This window comes from Cupressus sempervirens, unplaced genomic scaffold (genome assembly GCF_028749045.1).
Source record: "Cupressus sempervirens isolate cs-2001-9-10 unplaced genomic scaffold, ASM2874904v1 CseChr00c100005_01, whole genome shotgun sequence".
Classification (NCBI taxonomy): Eukaryota; Viridiplantae; Streptophyta; class Pinopsida; order Cupressales; family Cupressaceae; genus Cupressus; species Cupressus sempervirens.
The window spans coordinates 2,092,501-2,112,289 of NW_028322203.1; the positions used below are offsets into that span (position 1 = coordinate 2,092,501).

Genomic DNA, 19,789 nt, shown 5'->3' on the forward strand with positions numbered 1-19,789 from the left:
AAATGATTATTGCACCCCAAATCTAAAAACCATACATTTATTTGACTTTCTTTTGAAACATTACAAGCTAAGAACATGGTATCCTAAGTTTGATTTTCTTTGGAAAATTTTGCACTTTGTTGTTTAGAATCATATTGCTTCTTTCTACATTCATTAAGATAATGTCCAAATTTCTTGCAATAATGACGTTGGATAGATCTGAGGATCTATCATACGTTTTCCCTTGAGGCTAATTTTGAAATGCATTTTGTATTGGGTTACGACTGCTACTTCTCCACTTGAACTTGATGAGTTGCTTCTTCCACCTCTATATGAGTTCCTTCCTCTATCTTTGAAATTTGTTCTTCTTTTGCCTCTACCATGGTTGATTGAAATTTGTGTCTTGAAGGCATGCTCCAAACTTGTGTATGTTCTTCTATTTAGTCGATGCTCATGAGAAATGAGGAAGGCATGTATCTCATCAACTGATATTTGTGAGAGATCTTTTTGACTCTTGTATGGCTAACAAAATACAGCCAAATCTTTGAGGCAAACATCTTAATATCTTTTCTACTGCTCTCTCTTCTTCAAGTATTTCACCATGAGATCTAATTTGGTTTACCAATTCAAGAAGTTGAGTGAAGAATGAATCTATTGTATCTGATTGTTTGATATTAATAGACTCAAAATCCCTTCTTATTGTTTGTAGTTTGGTTGTCTTCACTTTTGTCTTTCCTCGGTATACTGTTTGAATAATATCCCATGCTTGCTTGGACTTTGTTGCTACCAAAATCCATGGAAATTTACTTTCATCCACCCTTGAAAGATAAAAAATAAAGTTTTTGAACCTTTCTTTCTATTAGCCATCAATAAATCCTTATCTTCTTAAGGAAATGCATTGTATGCTGCTGCATTTGCTGGTTTGATTCTAGGTATCCATTTTCAACAAGGTCCCATAAATCTTGTGAAAAAAATAATGCTCTCATTCTCACTAACCAATGCTCATAATTTTCCTCATTGAACTGTGGGATCAGATTTGTTAATCTTGTTCTTGTAGCCATACTTTCTAATCTTGAGAGCTTCCCCCAAAAAATCTTCACCTAATAATCTTTAAAACCTTTAGCTTTGATACCACTGATGGAAAGAGACAGAGGAGATGTAGAAAATGAAATGAAGCTCACAAAAGCATCAAAATAAAGATAAGACCAGATTGCATTCAAAACAAAAAAGACACACACACACACACACACACACACACACACACACACACACACACACACACACACACACACAACATCAAAACACCAATTCAAAGCTACTGCTCATAGACCATACACTCACAAAAGTTTATCAATATCTTTGCTATTCCAAAAGCATTACAAAAGTTTTCTTTCACTTATTTTTCAAACTGTTGCCTGATACAGAAAACCCCTATTTTTAACATATTTCTTCATCTCTGTCTTCATTTTTGTCTTTTTATAACTCCAACATATGCACCAAAAATAACTAGTCAACAAGTTAAAATATATTTAATATATTGCTTCAATTCTACCATTAGAAGTTTGTAGAAAAGATTGTAATAGTAATATTCTTTAATGTAGAACTTATTCAAACAACATGATGGGACAGAAAACCGCGAGAAGAAATGTGGTCTACGGAGAAGTAGTTGGGGGAGGTGGGATTAATTTCAACAAAGAAGAGGACCCTAGAAATTTGTTGACCTTATGCCCCTCTTTGATCCTTCAAGCCCATGATAGTGCAAACACAATCAAAAGGTCTCATAACCTGGGTGTCTCTATTAAAATAATTTAGGTATGGTTGGTTTCCTGATAACAATGTCTTAAATTTATTCGTGTGAATGGGAGATTGGTGATTGTTTGAACATGTAAAAATGATATGATTTATTTTTTATTTCAAAAGTTCATCAAGAGATCAGCTAGCTGTAGGCAAGGAAACATGGCAACAATTGGACATGGGTAAAAATATGTATACATCTTCATCTCTGTTGGGCCAGTCTAAAGAGTGCATGTTGAAGCTTTAGTAGTGTATGATTTGATTGGAGAGGTCGATGGCTTTTATTGTGTCTTCCCAAGTATTCATTTGGTTGCTTCCATTTTATTTTTATTTTTTATTTTGATCCATTTAACTTGACCAAGTACTTCTTCTAGGTATAGCTTCATTAAGAAGCACCTAGTTCTTTAGACTTAATGCAGAGATGCATAATTTACACTTATTTCTTGGAATGCCTCCCAAGAAACTAGGTGCTTACATCAAGGATGTGAAAGAAATTTGGAGTATTATGTTTTGACAATTTAAGTTTGTTTAATCTATAACTTTTATGAAACAAAGCATCATATAAATTGCATTAAAAAAAAATTAAGATTTATGATAATGCCAAAGTCAAAATAGCTTAATTCGCATGCTTCCTATATGAAGTTTTTATAGTTTACCTTAAGTCTTACTAAAAGTCTTTTTCTTTCATCGTCAATCTTAGTTGAAATATGAGATAGTAAGATGATCGCAAGAAAGAAAGCATATATAAGGAATAATTGGGGATAGTATGAATGATGCACCAAAATGTGAAATGGTAAATATTGGAATTGCTATGATAAATGCTACGCATGGAACCCTAAGTTCTTTTGACATTGTTCTGATATAGCCATGATTAAGTATTATAGTTAGTGTGGTGCTAACAAGTCATTCAATCTTTCAAAAAATGAAGAATTCTATTGTAGTAAAATATTATTTTAGTTGCATTTGTCGTAGAATGAAGTAGCTTTATAATCTATTATTAAATTTTCAAATTAGTAGAATCACAAATGTCACAATTTTGAATATTTAATTAAGTGTAACTTCTCATGTCATGCAGATATATGTTGTATCCATAACAATGCACATTGTGGTGAGGTGAGTAAAGATATCATGTTATATTGGTAATATTAGACAAGAGCTGGAGGGCAACATAGTTCTTGTCAAAATTAGATGAGGTAGATTTATTTGATTCAAATTAGACTAAAATAATTTAAAACTTTAATTAGACATAGAAACTAAAATTTTATTGATAGGTTGGATTAGACTTGAATGATTTATAATTTTGTTAAAACTTAAATGTCTAAAGAGGTACATATAACAATAAAAACATAGTCGTAGAATCAAAGTTAAATGGTAATTGATTTTTGAAAGACTTTTATGCAATTGCCAAAACAAGTAAAATTAGGAAAAAATTATGATAAGTCTTTTCTACATTTAATGAGGATAGTTTTATCCAACTACAAGAACTTATAGTGGAAAAAATCAATACTTACACTTCACTCATTCTATAGAATCAAAAAATCAATACTTGCACATCACTCATTCTATAGAATCAACAATTAGGAACATGAAATAATTTTTTGAAGTAATAGTGTAGAGTCAAATCGCAATATGTTATATAATGTTTGTACATTTACCTGAGACCATCAAATTTAGAGTGGTGTCATTCAGGTAAATGATGTCCCATGGTCAAAATATGAATGCTTGAACAATAACGTAGCATGCATTATACAAATATAAGAAAAGTGCTAAAACACTGTTGCAGTTGCATATAGTAAATTAGTAATTGCTAATATCAATACCAAAAGAAATATTACCTTCATTGAAGTAGTTGATGCTCAGACCTGCAAACATCTATCTCCAACCTTGTGCTCGAATAATGATAGCCAACCCTTTCAACATTCTATTTATTTGGGGTTCTGCTAACTCAAGAGAAGTTGTATGGCCTTAACTAAGTGGCATTCTTTGTACTTGAGCATGACCTAGCAAAAGAAAAGTGGAAATGACATGATTCACAAAGGATCTACACTTTGTGTCTTGCAATAAAGATCATTATTCTAGATTTAAAATTTGAAAATAATTATTTGTGAATTTTGATGTCAAACCATCCAAATTCTTACATAAGGAATCAGATGAAATCATCAAAACGTAGCTGCATTTACCATCTGACAACATCTAATCACCGCAAACCTATGAAGGTGTGATAAGAAAGCTTCATTGCAATAAATGTTTGATGTTCCGTGGGCACATGGTTCTTAAGGTTTTCATATACATAAAATTTTAGTCATGCAAAATATGATTTTGAAATCAAAATGAAATATATTGCTGGACACAAATCTCAATGAAAGTGATGCATTAAGTTTTCGCTCAATACCATTTTTGAGTCAAGAATTTATGTCTCTCTACTTCCCTCTATGGTTAAAACTGAAAAACAAATTATTATTATTTGCACTCTTTCCTCATACCCTACAATTCCAACTAAGATACATTTTGAGAGTAACGATGGTCTGTCATGAATACAAAGTATAGAAAGCCATTTCCCTACGTAAGTATCAAAATCCTCATAGATCTAGGGTTCCTTAATGAATCAATGATGAAAATTATAGCACAACACAACAAAGAAACCAAACAAGAGAGAAAGCCATACAGAGGAGAAGCCATGGAGAAACCCAAAATGGGCTCTGCTGATCATAGGCCCAATCCATTATATTTATAGAGAAATGCATATTAAATGCAATTTAAACTATAGGAGGAGTTAGCTATAAAATTTATAATGGACAGCTGAATGGTTGGCTGCACATGGAAAATGAGTGGTCTGTGCTAACCACCGACCACTAAACATTCTGGAAAATGCTGACTTTTTGGGAAATAATTAATTTATTCTTACATCCCCCCATAAATTAATGATCATATTTTTTGTTTCTTAGAAATCCCTCCATAATCTAGAGATGATGGGTCCTAGCCTTAAGCCTTGTTGGGTACCCATTTACAATCAATTATCAAATGCTTTCACTCATCTTGTTTCCCCCATCATAATCACTCTAGGTTTTGTATGGATTACCTATAACCGCTGCAATACCAAAGTGGTTTTAAGTTCACCACAAACTTCTCAAACATAACACAAGTGGTTTTAAGAGCACCAAAAACTTCAAGCACTCAAGTAGTTTTGGATTACCACAAACCAAACACTCACTGGTTCTAATGACCACGAATCATCACTACAGAGAAACTATCATCACTTTGGGCCTTTTTTTTTTGTACCTGCATCAAACTAATTATTGAATCCATATAAAAAGAAATCCATCTATGGAGATACATGGGTACCCAACCATTGTACTTGCCAGTTCTGTAGGAATCCTTTTCACATACATGGTTCATCAATATGTCAAACCAAAAATCTTTAGGGTGTCAAGTACAACCGATAAAGCACCCCATACATTCACATAGCCCATTAACAATCATCACTAATTCAAATTTCATCACTTGGTTGGGGAATATCAATGCAACCGACTTCTATTACATGACCACTATCAAGAACATCATATCCTTCACAATTAGACAAACAAATTCTCACTTGCAATTTCAACACTTTTATTCAATCAGCACACACACAAACCTTTGAATCATGACAACCAACTCTAGCACGCCATCTCTTTTCCTAATGAATGCTAACTCCTACAACTGACTTATAATACTCCACACATATTTCAAATAAAAATATATAATAAAACACTATTAATAGTAACAAAATATGCTTTCACCTGCAACTTTAGCTTCCTTCTTTTCATGACTTCTCTCTTTCTCATAGCACTCCCTTTATTTGTTCTTCTCACATTAGAAGTGTGTATGCAATCTTTGGCTCTCCTGCTTGCACAAAGTTGCTCCACATCCCACAAACATATGAGTAACAACTTGCCATTCCCGACATTAATAGCAATCCAACACTCTTGAGTTGCTTCAAATCAGCAATGCTTCTTTATCTTTGATTATCCACTCCAATTTCACACATTACCAACAATATCATACTTTTAATTTTCTCTTCCTTCTAGCAATATCTTTCTTTGACATGAGTTATCCTTTAACACAATATGCTGCCTTGTTAACTAGCTACATCACAAATCACATTCTTTGCCCAAATACACCACCAACCATCTTCCATTCAAAGACAATGTCAATCATCTTTCACAATGGCTTGAACATTCACTCTCACACATGATAACAATCTCTTTTGAGGAAATTTCTTTGGATCTCCTTTGCAACATTTTTTTTTTTCTTTTAGCTCACTTAACAAATTAACATTCATAGAACGTCAATCCAGCTCCGTAATGGGTAGCCTTCTCACAATAGCAGCCTTCTTCACAAGACATTAGCAATCATATCACAATCTTTCACTCCACATCTTTCAATCACAATATTTCACTCATTGCTCTCTCAAGACTTTTGGATCATTTACCATAAGCTCTGATACCATGAAAATATATTAAAAACAGAACACAAAAGAAGAAGAAACCAGAGGAAAGATACCAAAGGAGAAACCCAAAATGGACTCTGCTGATCACAGGCCCAATCCATTATATTTATAGAGAAATACATATTAAATGCAATTTACACTATAGGAGGAGTTAGCTGTAAAATTTATAATGGACAGTTGAAATGGATGGCTAAATGGTTGGCTACACATGGAAAATGAGTGGGCACACTGACCACTGAACATTCTAGAAAATGCTAACTGTTTGGGAAATAATTTATTTGTTCTAACAATAAGATAATCTAGGATTATGAATAAGTGATAATTTAAATGAAGATTATGAATCAGGTAATCTAGGATTATGAATAAGTGACAATTTAAATGGATGAGGTAATCTAGGATCGTCTAAGCACTGTGAAATGATGACCCAACTCTACTAGACTGCATTACTGACAAATACAATCAGAGACGAAAGCGCTTCTTAGAAATTTTGTTAAGAAAATTGGATCAGGAAGTTGTGCCCAAACTCTTTTTTTGGCCAGTCTATTTTGAATCACTATCAGATATATTATGTTTTTTTTCAAGTATGTAAAAAGTAAGGCCAAGGCTATTCTAATCATTTTGATGTGCCAATGTCTAGAATACTATTCTCTTTTCATACCTATGTCATCTTCATTAGGGATTCATTCAATAAATGACCCTCTTACACAAATTAAAGCTAGATAAAAATGCATACCCTAAACAATCAATTTCCCATGAAAACAATAGAATGACCATAGGCAAACCGTATAAGATCATCTAAAAGAAGTAGGAGAAACAAGTCAAAATATATAAATGTACAAATTTACAGAGAATGCTAATCCATGGCTCTTTGAGACTGCCTCTAAATAATTGGGCATTTTTCAATGCCATAGCTCAAATTGGCTCCTCTTGAAATCCAAAATAAAACTGTGCATTTTACTCAATTTTGTAAAGATAAAATGAAGGTAGGAAAACATATATGGAGGCCATGCCCATAACTGTAAATTATCAGCTGAATTTTCACCATTAATTAGCTCGGCTCTGCACACCCATCTATCTTCAAAGAAATGAATACATTTATGATTGTATACATTTGACTACGCATGGTCATATCTAGTTCACATTAGATTTTATTTGAGATGTTGATAGACTTGTAGATTGAATAAAAAGATTTGATATTGATATAGCCATGCAATCTGCCACTTTAACATGAGGCCACACTAAAAAAATGTCACTTGCCCTTGAGCTTTTTCCTTGCTAGAGCATTAATTAAATGTGCAATCGCCAACAAAGAAATCATGTCGTAAAATCTGCCAAGGCAATCCACCTCTGTAAAAACATGCAAGGGAAAATGTTCTGTAGATGCCAAGTGTTTTGTCACACCTGCAGTACAACGATTCCCAAGAGAACATTTTCTAAAATTAAAAGAATTATACCTACGAGGATTGTCAGACTGTTTTATGCACCTCCTCTAATCTCGTTGTATGTGCCTTCTCTAGCCTCAAAGGTTGTATTTTTTCTCTGTCAATCTACCATCGCCAGTGAGATTATTGAAATTTTTTTTTAAGAACTGTTACCATTAAGTATTGAGAAAATTTGATTGATTGAACATTTGTATAAAATAGATTTGTTAAGAAAGCATAATGGTAATTGGTCTATCTGCTAATTGATTAATCACTGCTTAGCTAAAAGCCTCGACAATAGTTACTGCAATGAACTAATAAGTTCAAATCTTCAATTTCATATTATATCATTGGGCATTGTGGTAAACTGAGGATCACCTCTGGCAGACCTAAGGAAGGTTTCTAAGATTTTTGCCACAGGGATTATCATTAGGAGTTTCTTGGAAATGATTTCACTAACATATTTTTTTGGGTACCGTACAAGATAGATTTTCTACCAGATTTAACTTGTCTATGGTGATACAAAAAGGAATAAAAATCTTGATAAATGATTTTATTTATTTTTGGGTTGATTAGGCTTCTCTTCTAATTTTCACTAAGAACATTTGGTGTTTCAAATCCTCATATTCGTAGGGAAGAAAATATTATAACAGATCAAAATATACTGATCAACAGAGAATGGAAGTATCCCTTTCATTCATATTTCAGTTAATTGTAGATGTGTCCCTTCTAAGAGTTAATTGTAGATGGGGGCTTCTAAGTATAATATTGGAAAAATGGAAATAGCTAGAATCCTCAACAATAACAAGGGAAATATGTATATCTTATTTTCAACTATCAACTATATGGTAGAATCTTAGCCTATCCATTTCTCATAGATATATTCCAATATTCCATCTTTGACAATATTGGTTGAATTCTATGAATCTTATAATTGAGGCTATCTAACATGTACAAGTAGTGCACAAATTAGACTAGTAGATTATTGAATTTTAGAAGAAATTAACATGTCAATTTAATTAATTCCACATTTTTCATACAAGTCCTTCTCGGTTGACTATTGTCATACCCATGAAAAGAGTTAAATTGTAGTTCTTAGTAGTTCTTGTCTTATCAAATAAACATTACGTTACACAGTTTGACAAATGATATTCTTAACAAAGAAGAGTACTCCAGCTGCAACAAGGCACCTTTTTTGTTTTGTTGCATCCCCTTTTGTCAATGATTGATCCCTTAGAAATTAATAATACTTATTATTAGGTATGCAAAACCTAAATCATATTCTATAATTATAGAGAGACAATTTCTATAATTATAGATAGACAAATGATATTGTTGGTGTAAATAAGTATTTACTTATTACACTTACTTAAGTTTACTTAGGTTAATGTATTATTTAATTATTTTGCATTATTTTATTATTTATTTAGGTGAGACACTTAGGAGGTTGTGTACTCTCATTGATGTACGCAACTTTAATTATGCACATGGTGTCTACAACATAGGAGTTTGCATCATTCATTGAGTTGTCATGATGACAACACTGCTCTCTACACTCCTTATTTAGCACATGTTGTCTACACCACTGATTTGTATGCTACACCATTGTAGGCTTATCCTCACATCATCGCACTTAATTCCATGCTTAATGGAGGATAACTCATATCTAATGGACATGTGCCTAGTTGTATGACATATCATGATGCTAACTTCTATGCATTCTAGAAGCTCTCCTGAGGCCTTTATATACAGGCACTCCTAATGTACTCCCAAGCTAGCATATTGAATGAATATTGTCATTCTAATCATACTCTCTCTATTGATCTACTGTGTACTTGTGTTGAGTTCTTTAGTTCTTGGGTGAATTATGGCCTAAGCCAAATTCTTACATGGTATCAAAGTTGAGGGAGATTTTTTGCACATAGTCATTTGAGACAATTCATGCTTCAACACCTCAACCCAAATCTGGAGGATCCATAGAAATTGTGAGCGTATAGAGCTAGATCTAACCTCACCGTTAGGTCCAAAGCATCGATTCGGTGAAGGTTGACTATAAATTTGCCTATGCTAGGTGAAAGTTGATCATGAGGCAAAAAAATTTTGCAAATCGGAACCCGAAGGCCCCGATTTGTAGTTCGGGTATGATCGTTTTATTGATCTAATTATTTATTTTCAGATCTGATTTAATCTCTGCAATTATTTTTTCAAATTTCTATTTTTGGAATTTTTCTCTGTCAGTTGCCTCATGTCAGTTGCCTCATCAGAGAAATTTTTTTTGCAAAACTGGGTCATCACACCCTAGCCTGTAGATTATTTTATTAATTTTGCAGGGTATTGTTTAATTATTTGGAGGGCTATAACAATCTGGATTATATAATATATCCGATAGGCATCAATTCCACCGAAACTCGACAAGGGCCTACCCCCACTATTTGGTGATCGTTCTTTGTTTATAACTTTGTGACCAAGCCTTTTAAACAACATACAATTCCCCATCAAGGGGAATGTGGGATTAATAATTTTGACTACGTGGATTTTAAAATATTCTAGCTGTAGTGACAAAATCGGTGACCACATTTAAGTCTGAACCTGCACACACAATGAGAGCACTATTCATGCAAATGAATAAGGCCCAGCTATGTGGAAGATTGGACCCAACAACCTGCGTCCCTCGGCCTCCTGTCAACACAGAAATACTTAATTCACCCACTTTTTGTGCTTAGACAACTCTCCAACATGTGTCCACTTACATCAGCTCACTGCCACTGCCACATAATCTATGACACGTGGCTTGTTAAATCTACCACATAGAGTGACATCTCACCTGCTAGCCAACAATATAGTTAGCTACTCCTCTGTCCACATCATGGTCCAATTAGCAATCCAGCTTAGTGACACGTGGTAGCCATGCATTTTTCCCCACCTTGTTCATACAATACAGATGTATAGAATCATTCAGTGATGTCATCATCTGTACATGTTGATGTCATCATAGGCCAAGGGGACACTGATGTGATCTTTTCACTATCTTAAATTTGATGCCTGTCTAGACGTCATTTTAGGGTGATTTACAATTGTTGCGACAGTCGTATGACCATCAAAGTTAACCCTGTCATTCCTTAACATAGCTGGGGTCTCTAAATTGATTTTGGTTTTTGCAGTCCAACTTCGAGAGGCCATAACTCAAATATTTGGACTCCAAAATAGGTGCAATATTTTTTGAAATTAGGTAGAATTTTCTAAAAATTTTAGTGGTATAATTTTTTTGGTTTTGATGCATGGATTATTCAAAAATTACATTTTTTGGCAATTGTACCTACATATTGCAACTTCAAACGCTCCATACGGGCACATCTAGAGTTGAAAATAGGTTCTATTTTTTTTGAAAGTACATACCACATAGTCAAAGGTCTACCTCACATCAACTTTTCTAAGGGTGAATGTTCAACAGATTCAGTGGATATGCATCCAGAGGGGAAGTTATAGAGAGGGAAGTCTTCAAGAGCACCAGGTGTTCTATAGATGATTCACATGGTATTAGCAGGTCCTTTTGCTTTCAGCCAGGGTTGCTAAATACTTACCTTTGTTGATGACTTTTCAAGGTTCACTTGGGTCTATTTTCTTCATAATAAGAATGAAGTGTTGGACAAGTTTCTAGCCTTCAAGACTCATGTCAAACATAAATCCAGAAAGGCCATCAAAGTTCTCTGCATGGACAATGGAAGCATGTATGTGAACAAAAAGACTTATGGACTTTTGCATAATTGAGGGCATTGATCTTCAAACTCCACCAGCATTTAGTCCACATAAGATAGATGTTGCAGCTTTGAGGATCTACACTCTTAAGTCTATGGAAAGTTACATGATAAAAGCCAAGTCTCTAGATCCATCATTAGAATTCAAAGCAATCTCTAGTGCCACTCACATTCTTAATCATTCTCCTCATCCAACTTTAGATGGAAAAACTCCTTTTGAGGCATGGTGGGGCAAAAAACCTATTGTGACACACTTTAGAGTCTTTAGTTTTCCTGCATGGGCAAAGATATCTTCTACGGGATGCAAGGCATAGTCACCTCGACCTTGTACCTTCATTGGTTATGAAGACAGTGTGAAGGCATATAGACTTCTAGATCTAGAGACACATCAAATTTTTGTGGAGAAGGATGTATGCTTTGAGAAAAGTTCACCTAGCTTGTCCTCTAATCCTCTTCACACATCATACAATGTGGAAACAATGTGGAAACTGATAGTGACACTAGCAATAGTGCTTCAATAGATTCAAACATGTGGGGTTCTATTGACAGTTACAGTGAGAGGTCACTACATCAATTCAGTCCGCATGCATACATTGCCATAGTGATAGGTCCAGAATAGCAGGGTACATCTAGTCTTCCAGGTACAGGTTCAGTAACAGATTTGGGGGATAGTATTGTTGATCTACCTCTTCTTCTTGATGCAAAAGTACCTTCTTTAGTTGTCATGAGGGCTCCATCTAACTCTCTTTTTCATTCTCTACATGATCAATCGTCATAGGTTAAAGCGATTGTGGATACTTATGATTAGCAGTTCCAGTAGGGTTCTTCATCAGTTGCAGAGATAGTCAGTTGTTTGGGACAGGTTCTTCAGCCAATTGAGCAGGTTTCAGAGACATCACTTATCCATGGGATTCTTTCCACACATAGCAGAAGTATCTCATTTGTACCTTTGGCCTTGTTTCTTCCTAAGGGGAGGAACACCATTCTACAGTCTTGGATCAGCTTCTTCATCAAAACAGTCACTGTTTGGCATTCTTCTTTGTGAGGGGAGCCTATCCTGTCTCTCTTCCTCTTCTCATCATTCTCTTATGTATATATTGGATGTATGTTGTAATGGGGGGGTCTTGATTACTCCATCCATCCATGCATCCTATTTATTTTTCTTTTTGGGGGAGGATTTTCCCTCTTTCTCCACTTTATGAGAGATTGCATATCATCATGTACATGGGTACCTAACATGGCCTAGTAGCCGGGACCCATCATGCATTGCATCCTAGATTTTGTAAGCTTAAGGGTGTTCCCCTAAGTTGCACTTAAGGGGGGATGTTGGTGCAAATAAGTATTTACTTATAACACTTACTTAAGTTTACTTAGGTTAATGCATTATTTAATTATTTTGCATTATTTTATTATTTATTTAGGTGAGACACTTAGGAGTTTGTGTACTCTCATTGATGTATGCAACTCTAATTATGCACATGTTGTCTACAACATAGGAGTTTTCATCATTCACTGAGTTGTCATGATGACAACATAGTTATCTGCACTCCTTATTTAGCACATGTTGTCTACAGCACTAATTTGTATGCTACACCATTGTAGGCTTATCCTCACATCATCGCACTTAATTTTGTGCTTAATGGAGGATAACCCATATCTAGTGGACATGTGCCTAGTTTTATGACATATCATGATGCTGACTTCTATGCATTCTAGAAGCTCTCATGAGGCCTTTATATACAAGCACTCCTAGTGTACTCTCAAGCTGGCATATTGAATGAATATCATCATTCTGATCATACTCTCTCTATTGGTCTACTGTGTGCTTGTGTTAAATTCTTTAGTTCTTGGGTGAATTCTGGCCTAAGCCAAATTCTTAGAGACATTCCTAACAAAGAAGTGTACTTCTATATACTTTCTAAACTATATTAGTAGCACTTTCTAATGGAAATTTAGTGTGAGTTTCTAATAAAGGAGTCCTATAACAATAAAAAAAAGCTCAGCCAATCACATATATAAAATAAATAACTTATTATAATATAAATAGGAAAATATTTTGACTTTAGATAAAATTACCATATTACCTATGGCAAGTTATATTGTAACTTATATATAATATTATATATTACTATTATATGATATATATTATATAATAACATCTTTTAAATATTTTAAATAATAATACTTATTTATACCATATAAATATTTTAAGTTTTAACATAATAAATATTCTATACATATAGAATTGTTAATAGAAATGTTTACATAATTATAACGTTTTATCAGCCCCGCCTATTTATACTAGTCCTGCATATTTATAGGTAGAGAATATAGTTTTCATATGCTTCTTTACAATTAATCAATATTTTGAAAATTGTGATCAAATCATTTAACCTAAGGTGTCCTAAAATAATTCTATTAAAACATAAATTTTATTTTATGATTGGCTATAGCTAGTTTTGCCAGTAGTCTTTTATGTTTTAAGCTTAACAAAATTGTAAAAACATTAAGAGTCCACGTGCCTAAAATCATAGATAGGTGGAAAGCTTAAAATAATTCATGTGGCTAAGTGTGTTTCAACATTGGACAGATGTAAACCTTAAAATAACATGGCTAGATATGCTTCAACATTTTGCATGCATGAATGTCTATATCTTTTAAGTTATTTGATGAAAGCACTAAAGGTAATGAATAAGGCAAAATGAAGAAAGGAAATCACAGATTAAATTCACGACAGTATGAACCATATGAGTTCTTACTAATTGCTCAGTGTGACAAATCCTCCAACCTGATATCTGGCTAAATTACCTTTTCATCATCAAAGATATTATAGAGTGGAATAGTGGGGTTTATAGTGGGAGTTGGGCATGTAATAAATGTTGTTTCCTTTTGATTCATTCCTCAAAATGACATGAAGTGGAATGGGGAAGAATCCAAAGCTACTGTAACTCTTCCACTTGGTGTTATTATTGCCAGGTTGGAACAAACTAACTTTAACTAGTGAGAGACTGTCAGATGGGATAGGAGATAAGTAGTAACAGAAACCTCCAAATCATAGTGTCTGATGTTGCAATCCAGTTCCCATGTCTATGTTTCAGTATCTAAGCAATAAACAATAGTAGCAAATGTAAGTTATAATATATATTACCACTTTCCTTATAAATAATATGGCTTTTAAAAGTATTGAGACACTTGCTAGGAATGCAAGTGGTTTGAATCCTGATAGTTTGATATAATCATGTGTAAAGGAGAAATTCTAGGTTGACAAAGGGAACATAGTATGAATAAAGATTGATTAAAGCTATTAATGCTAATGTATTACTTTGAACTTTAATAAACAAAGTTCCTTTCAAATGCAGCATATTTTGTACAAGTGTGTTCTCCATTGCCTTCTTTCTACTACTCATTTTGGGGTAGCCAGCTATTGTTTTTGTTATACCTTTACATGTTTTTATTTTTTAAAGTTTGATAACTTCAATTTTTGAACATCATATGTATTGTTTCTCAAAGAAAAAGAGTTTTTTTTTTAATTAGCAAAGCATACATTTTTTACACTGGTTCAAAAAATTAACTAGAATAAGTAGTACTAACATTAAATAATTCCTCCATATTGTATATCAATTATGGTATTAAAGATCATAGTTGAGGAATCTAGTTGTTCTACATCTAAATGCAATTGCTCGGCAAGCTCTTCTATCATGGATGAAAATAGTAAGGTTGAACTAGAATAGAAGCACATTGAAGTTGTATGCACCCTAAAATGGTCGTGTAGACTATGGGCCCCCATTATTCAATTTATCAATTTATCAATTTTCTGAATCAATGGTTTGCAATATTTTATTAAATCAATTTCCTTGATCAAATTCAATTATTTATTTTTCTAAAGTTGATCATTTTATCCTAAGTCTTATTTAATTAAAAGAAAGTCTCCCTTTTAATTAAATAAAAGAAGTCCCCATTTAATTAAAAGAGAACCTCTCTTTTAATTAAATTCATCCACATTTAATTAATTACGAGAAAAACCCCTCTTTTAATTTGATTAAATATTTCCTATTTAATTAAAAGAATTTTCTCCCTTTTAATTAAATAAATCCCACGTGAAAAAGGAAATGACATAAATAAAAATTAAATAAATTCATTTTTCCTTCCCTCATTTAATTCTTCTCCTCTTTTCTCATTGGTGGAATTTTGTCTCGCATGGATCAAACTCTATTATCCCATATTGGTTGTGAGAAGCTTCCCACCTCCACATTTTTCTTTATAAGGGAGAGCCCTTTCCTCATTTTTGACATCCATTATTATTCTAATGTTATGCCACAGGTTTGAACATCCATTATTATGCTATTGTTATGTTGCAGGTTTGAAGAGCGATTTTTGAAGAAGGAGTTTGAATACTAAAGCTTTTTGTGAAGAACTTCTATCTTCTTGTCTTATTCTCTCTTGCATCCATGGCTTCCATCATGAGGTTTCATCCTTGCATTTGCATATTATCTTAGATTCATATTTGTTTTCATAGATTAATATTGCATTGTTATTTCCTTTCATAGATTAGGTTTCTTTTCTTGCATTGCTTTGCATTGTCATCATTTAGATTAGTTTGCCTCCAAGATTTGACAGTATTGTAGTAGCCATAGAAGAGTCAAAAGATCTCTCACAAATATCAGTTGATGAGATACATGCCTCACTCATTTCTCATGAACATAGACTAAATAGAAGAATACATACAAGTTTGGAGCATGCTTTCAAGACACAAGTTTCAATCAATCATGGTAGAGGCAAGGGAAGAACAAATTTCAGATGAAGAGGAAGAAACTCAAATAGAGGTGGGAGAAGCAACCCATCAAGCTCAAGTGGAAGAGGTATCAACCATAACTCAGCCCAAAATGCATTGCAAAATTAGCCTCAAGGGTGCAAAGGTATGACAAATCCTCAATCCAATGTCATTATTGTAAGAAATTTGGGCATTATTTAAATGAATGTAGAAAGAAGCAATATGATTCTAGACAACAAAGTGCAAACTTTACCAAAGAAAATCAAACTCAAGATAGCATGTTCTTAGCTTGTAATGTGGCACAAGAAGGCCAATCCGATGTATGGTTTTTAGATTTAGGGTGCAACAATCACATAATAGGAAATTTAGAAATGTTTTCTAGTTTGGATGAAAGTATAAAATCTTATGTAACCTTGGGCAATGACAACAAAGTAGAAGTCAAAGAAAAATAGAATGTCAACATTCTAACCAAGAAGGGGGAGAAGAAACATATTTCTGATGTTTATTTTGTTCTTGGTTTAAAACATAGTGTAATGAGCATTGGCCAGCTTGTTCAAAAAGGTTATAGAGTATCTTTTAAAAATGAAGTGTGCACAATCTTAGACAAATTTCCAAGCAATCAGCTCATTGTCAAAGTCCAAATGACAAACAATAAAATGTTTCCCTTAAACATTAAGCTTGATTTGAATGTCAAAAATGCTCAAGTACAACCTACAATGATCACACAAGATGTAGATGAGAAAGTTGTAGCAGTCACACTAATAATATTTCAAGCTGAAATAAAAGATGAAAATTGGCTTTGCCATCTAAGGTTTGGGCATTTAAACTTTCCAGCACTAAACTTGCTTCACAAGAAAAGCATGATCAAAGGATTGCCCCTCATAGATAAACTAACAAGGGTGTGTGAAGGTTGCATTTTAAGAAAGAAACACGGAGAATCATTCCCAACGAGTATGTCAATGAGAGCCAAGAAACCTTTGGATATCATCCATTCACATTTGTGTGGACCAATGCAAACACCCTCCATTGGTGGAAGTAACTACTTCTTGACATTCATTAATGATTATTCGAAGAAAACATGGGTCTACTTTCTAAAACATAAGGATGAAATAGTTTTTTATTTCCATCCATTTAAGGCTCTTTTTGAAAAGCAAAGTGGTCATTACATCAAAGCTTTGAGAACGAGTAGAGGTGGTGAATACATCTCAAATGAATTTATAAATTTTTGCAAGGATCATGTAATTCACAAGAAATTCACTACTAGATATACCCCTCAAAAAAATGGAATAGATGAAAGGAAAAATAAAACAATAATGGAAATGGCTAGAAGCATAATAAAAGCAAAACATTTGTCAAATGAGTATTGGGTTGAAGCAATATCATGTGTAGCATATATAATGAATAGATGTCCAACCAAAAGTGTGAAAAATATGATTCCTAAAGAACCATGGAGTGGAAGAAAACATAGTGTTTCTCATATGAGAGTATTTGCATGTGTGGCATATGCACATGTGCTGGATTAGTTGAGAAGAAAATTGGATGACAAAGGAGAAAAGTGTATTTATTGGTTATAGTGATGAATCAAAGGCATATAAGCTATACAATCCAATCAGCAAAAAAATTATAATCAGCAGAGATGTGCAATTTGTAGAAGATGAAGCATGGGATGGAACCTTGGATAAGACAATTAATATAGCAACCAGCATACCACAAGAGGAAGATGAAGCTTTGGCATCAGCATGTACTTCAAATGTGATTCCACCTACACCCATTCAAGGTCAACAATTGGGTCAAAGGACACCATCATCAAGCATTAGGACAACCCCACACTCACAAGCAAATACACCATCAAATGTGCAACAAACAACATCCTCAATTGGGACTCTTATTGTTGATCCATCAAGTCCACAATCTATAAATTCAGGTGACATGTCAAATCCCACACTAGCAAGCTTAAGGAGACAAAAAATCAGAAGTTTGAGAAACATTTATGAGCAAGATAATGCTGAAAGTAGTGTAGATCAGACTTCTCTTTTTGCTTTATATTCACATGTCGCTGATCCAATTCACTATGAAGAAGCAATTAAATAAGAAAAATGGATTCAAGCAATGGATGAAGAAATTGATGCCATAGAAAAAAAACCAAACATGGAAACTAGTGAGTCTTCCACAAGGAAAATATGTGATTGGAGTAAAGTGGGTTTACAAGACAAAGTTGAATGCAAATGGTAATGTTGAAAAACACAAAGCAAGGCTTGTAGCAAAAGGTTATTCACAATAGCCGATGTAGACTACAATGAGAGATTTGCACTAGTAGCTCATTTAGACACTATGCAGACTATATTAGCCATAGCAACTCAAAACAAGTGGGTAGTTTATCAAATGGATGTAAAATCAACATTTGTCAATGGCTTCTTGGAAGAAGAGGTTTATGTGGATTAGCTGTTTGGGTATGAGATTATGGGTCATGAAAACAAGGTGTATAGACTCAAGAAGGTACTCTACGAACTCAAACAACCCCAAGAGCATGGTATAGAACAATTGATTCTCATCTTTTATAAATGGTTTCAATAGGTGCAATAGTGAGCCTACCTTATATACCAAGTTGAATGAGAAAGGTGAGATCTTAATTGTTTGTTTATATGTTGATTACTTGATTATTACGAGTGATTTATCAATTGATATGTTTAAATCAACTATAAATCAAGAATTTGAGATGACTGATTTGGATTTACTGAAGTACTTTATTGGCATTGAAGTGAAACAAAATGAAAATGGTATATTCATTTCTCAAGCAAAGTATGCTAATGATATTTTGAAGAGGTTTAATATGTTGAAATGCAAATCAACACCAACACCAATTGTCACGGGTATGAAGCTAAGCCAACATGAAAAAGGATCTAATATAAATCCATCTTTATATAAGAAACTTGTTGCGAGTCTCATGTATCTAACAGCCACAAGGTTGGATATAATGTACAGAGTTAGTCTCATTTCAAGATTCATAAGTTCTCCAAAAGTTTCTCATTGGCAAGCAGGCAAAAGAATTTTGAAATATATTAGTGGAACAAGAATTTATGGAATATTTTATTCAAGATCAAACAATTTCAAGCTTGTAGGATATACTAACAGTGATTATGCAGGATGCATTGATGATAAGAAAAGTACTTCACGTTATGCTTTTCATTTTGGATCAGGTGTACTATCATGGGCTTTAAAGAAACAACCAATTGTCACTTTTTCATCAGCTAAAGCAGAGTATGTAGCAGCCACAAGTGCAACATGTCAAGTGATTTGGATGAGAAGAGTGTTGAAAGAGTTGAAACAAGAACAAGAAGATGGAACAAAGATATATTGTGATAACAATTCATCATAGCATTATCAAAGAATCTAGTTTTTCACAAAAGAAGTAAACACATTGACACGAGGTATCATTTCATTAGGGAGCTCATCAGGAATGGTGAAACTGTTTTGGAGCATTGTAGATCAGAGGACCAATATGCTAACATCTTTACTAAACTATTGGGAAAGGAAAGTTTTATGCATCAAAGAGATTGATTAGGAATCATAGATGATAGTT

General features: G+C 33.6%; 1 pseudogene; it reads left to right on the forward strand.

Moving 5' to 3' along the window:
* Nucleotides 1–18,925: 18,925 nt before the first annotated feature.
* Nucleotides 18,926–19,585, forward strand: LOC149527923 (secreted RxLR effector protein 161 pseudogene; annotated as a pseudogene).
* Nucleotides 19,586–19,789: the final 204 nt, after the last annotated feature.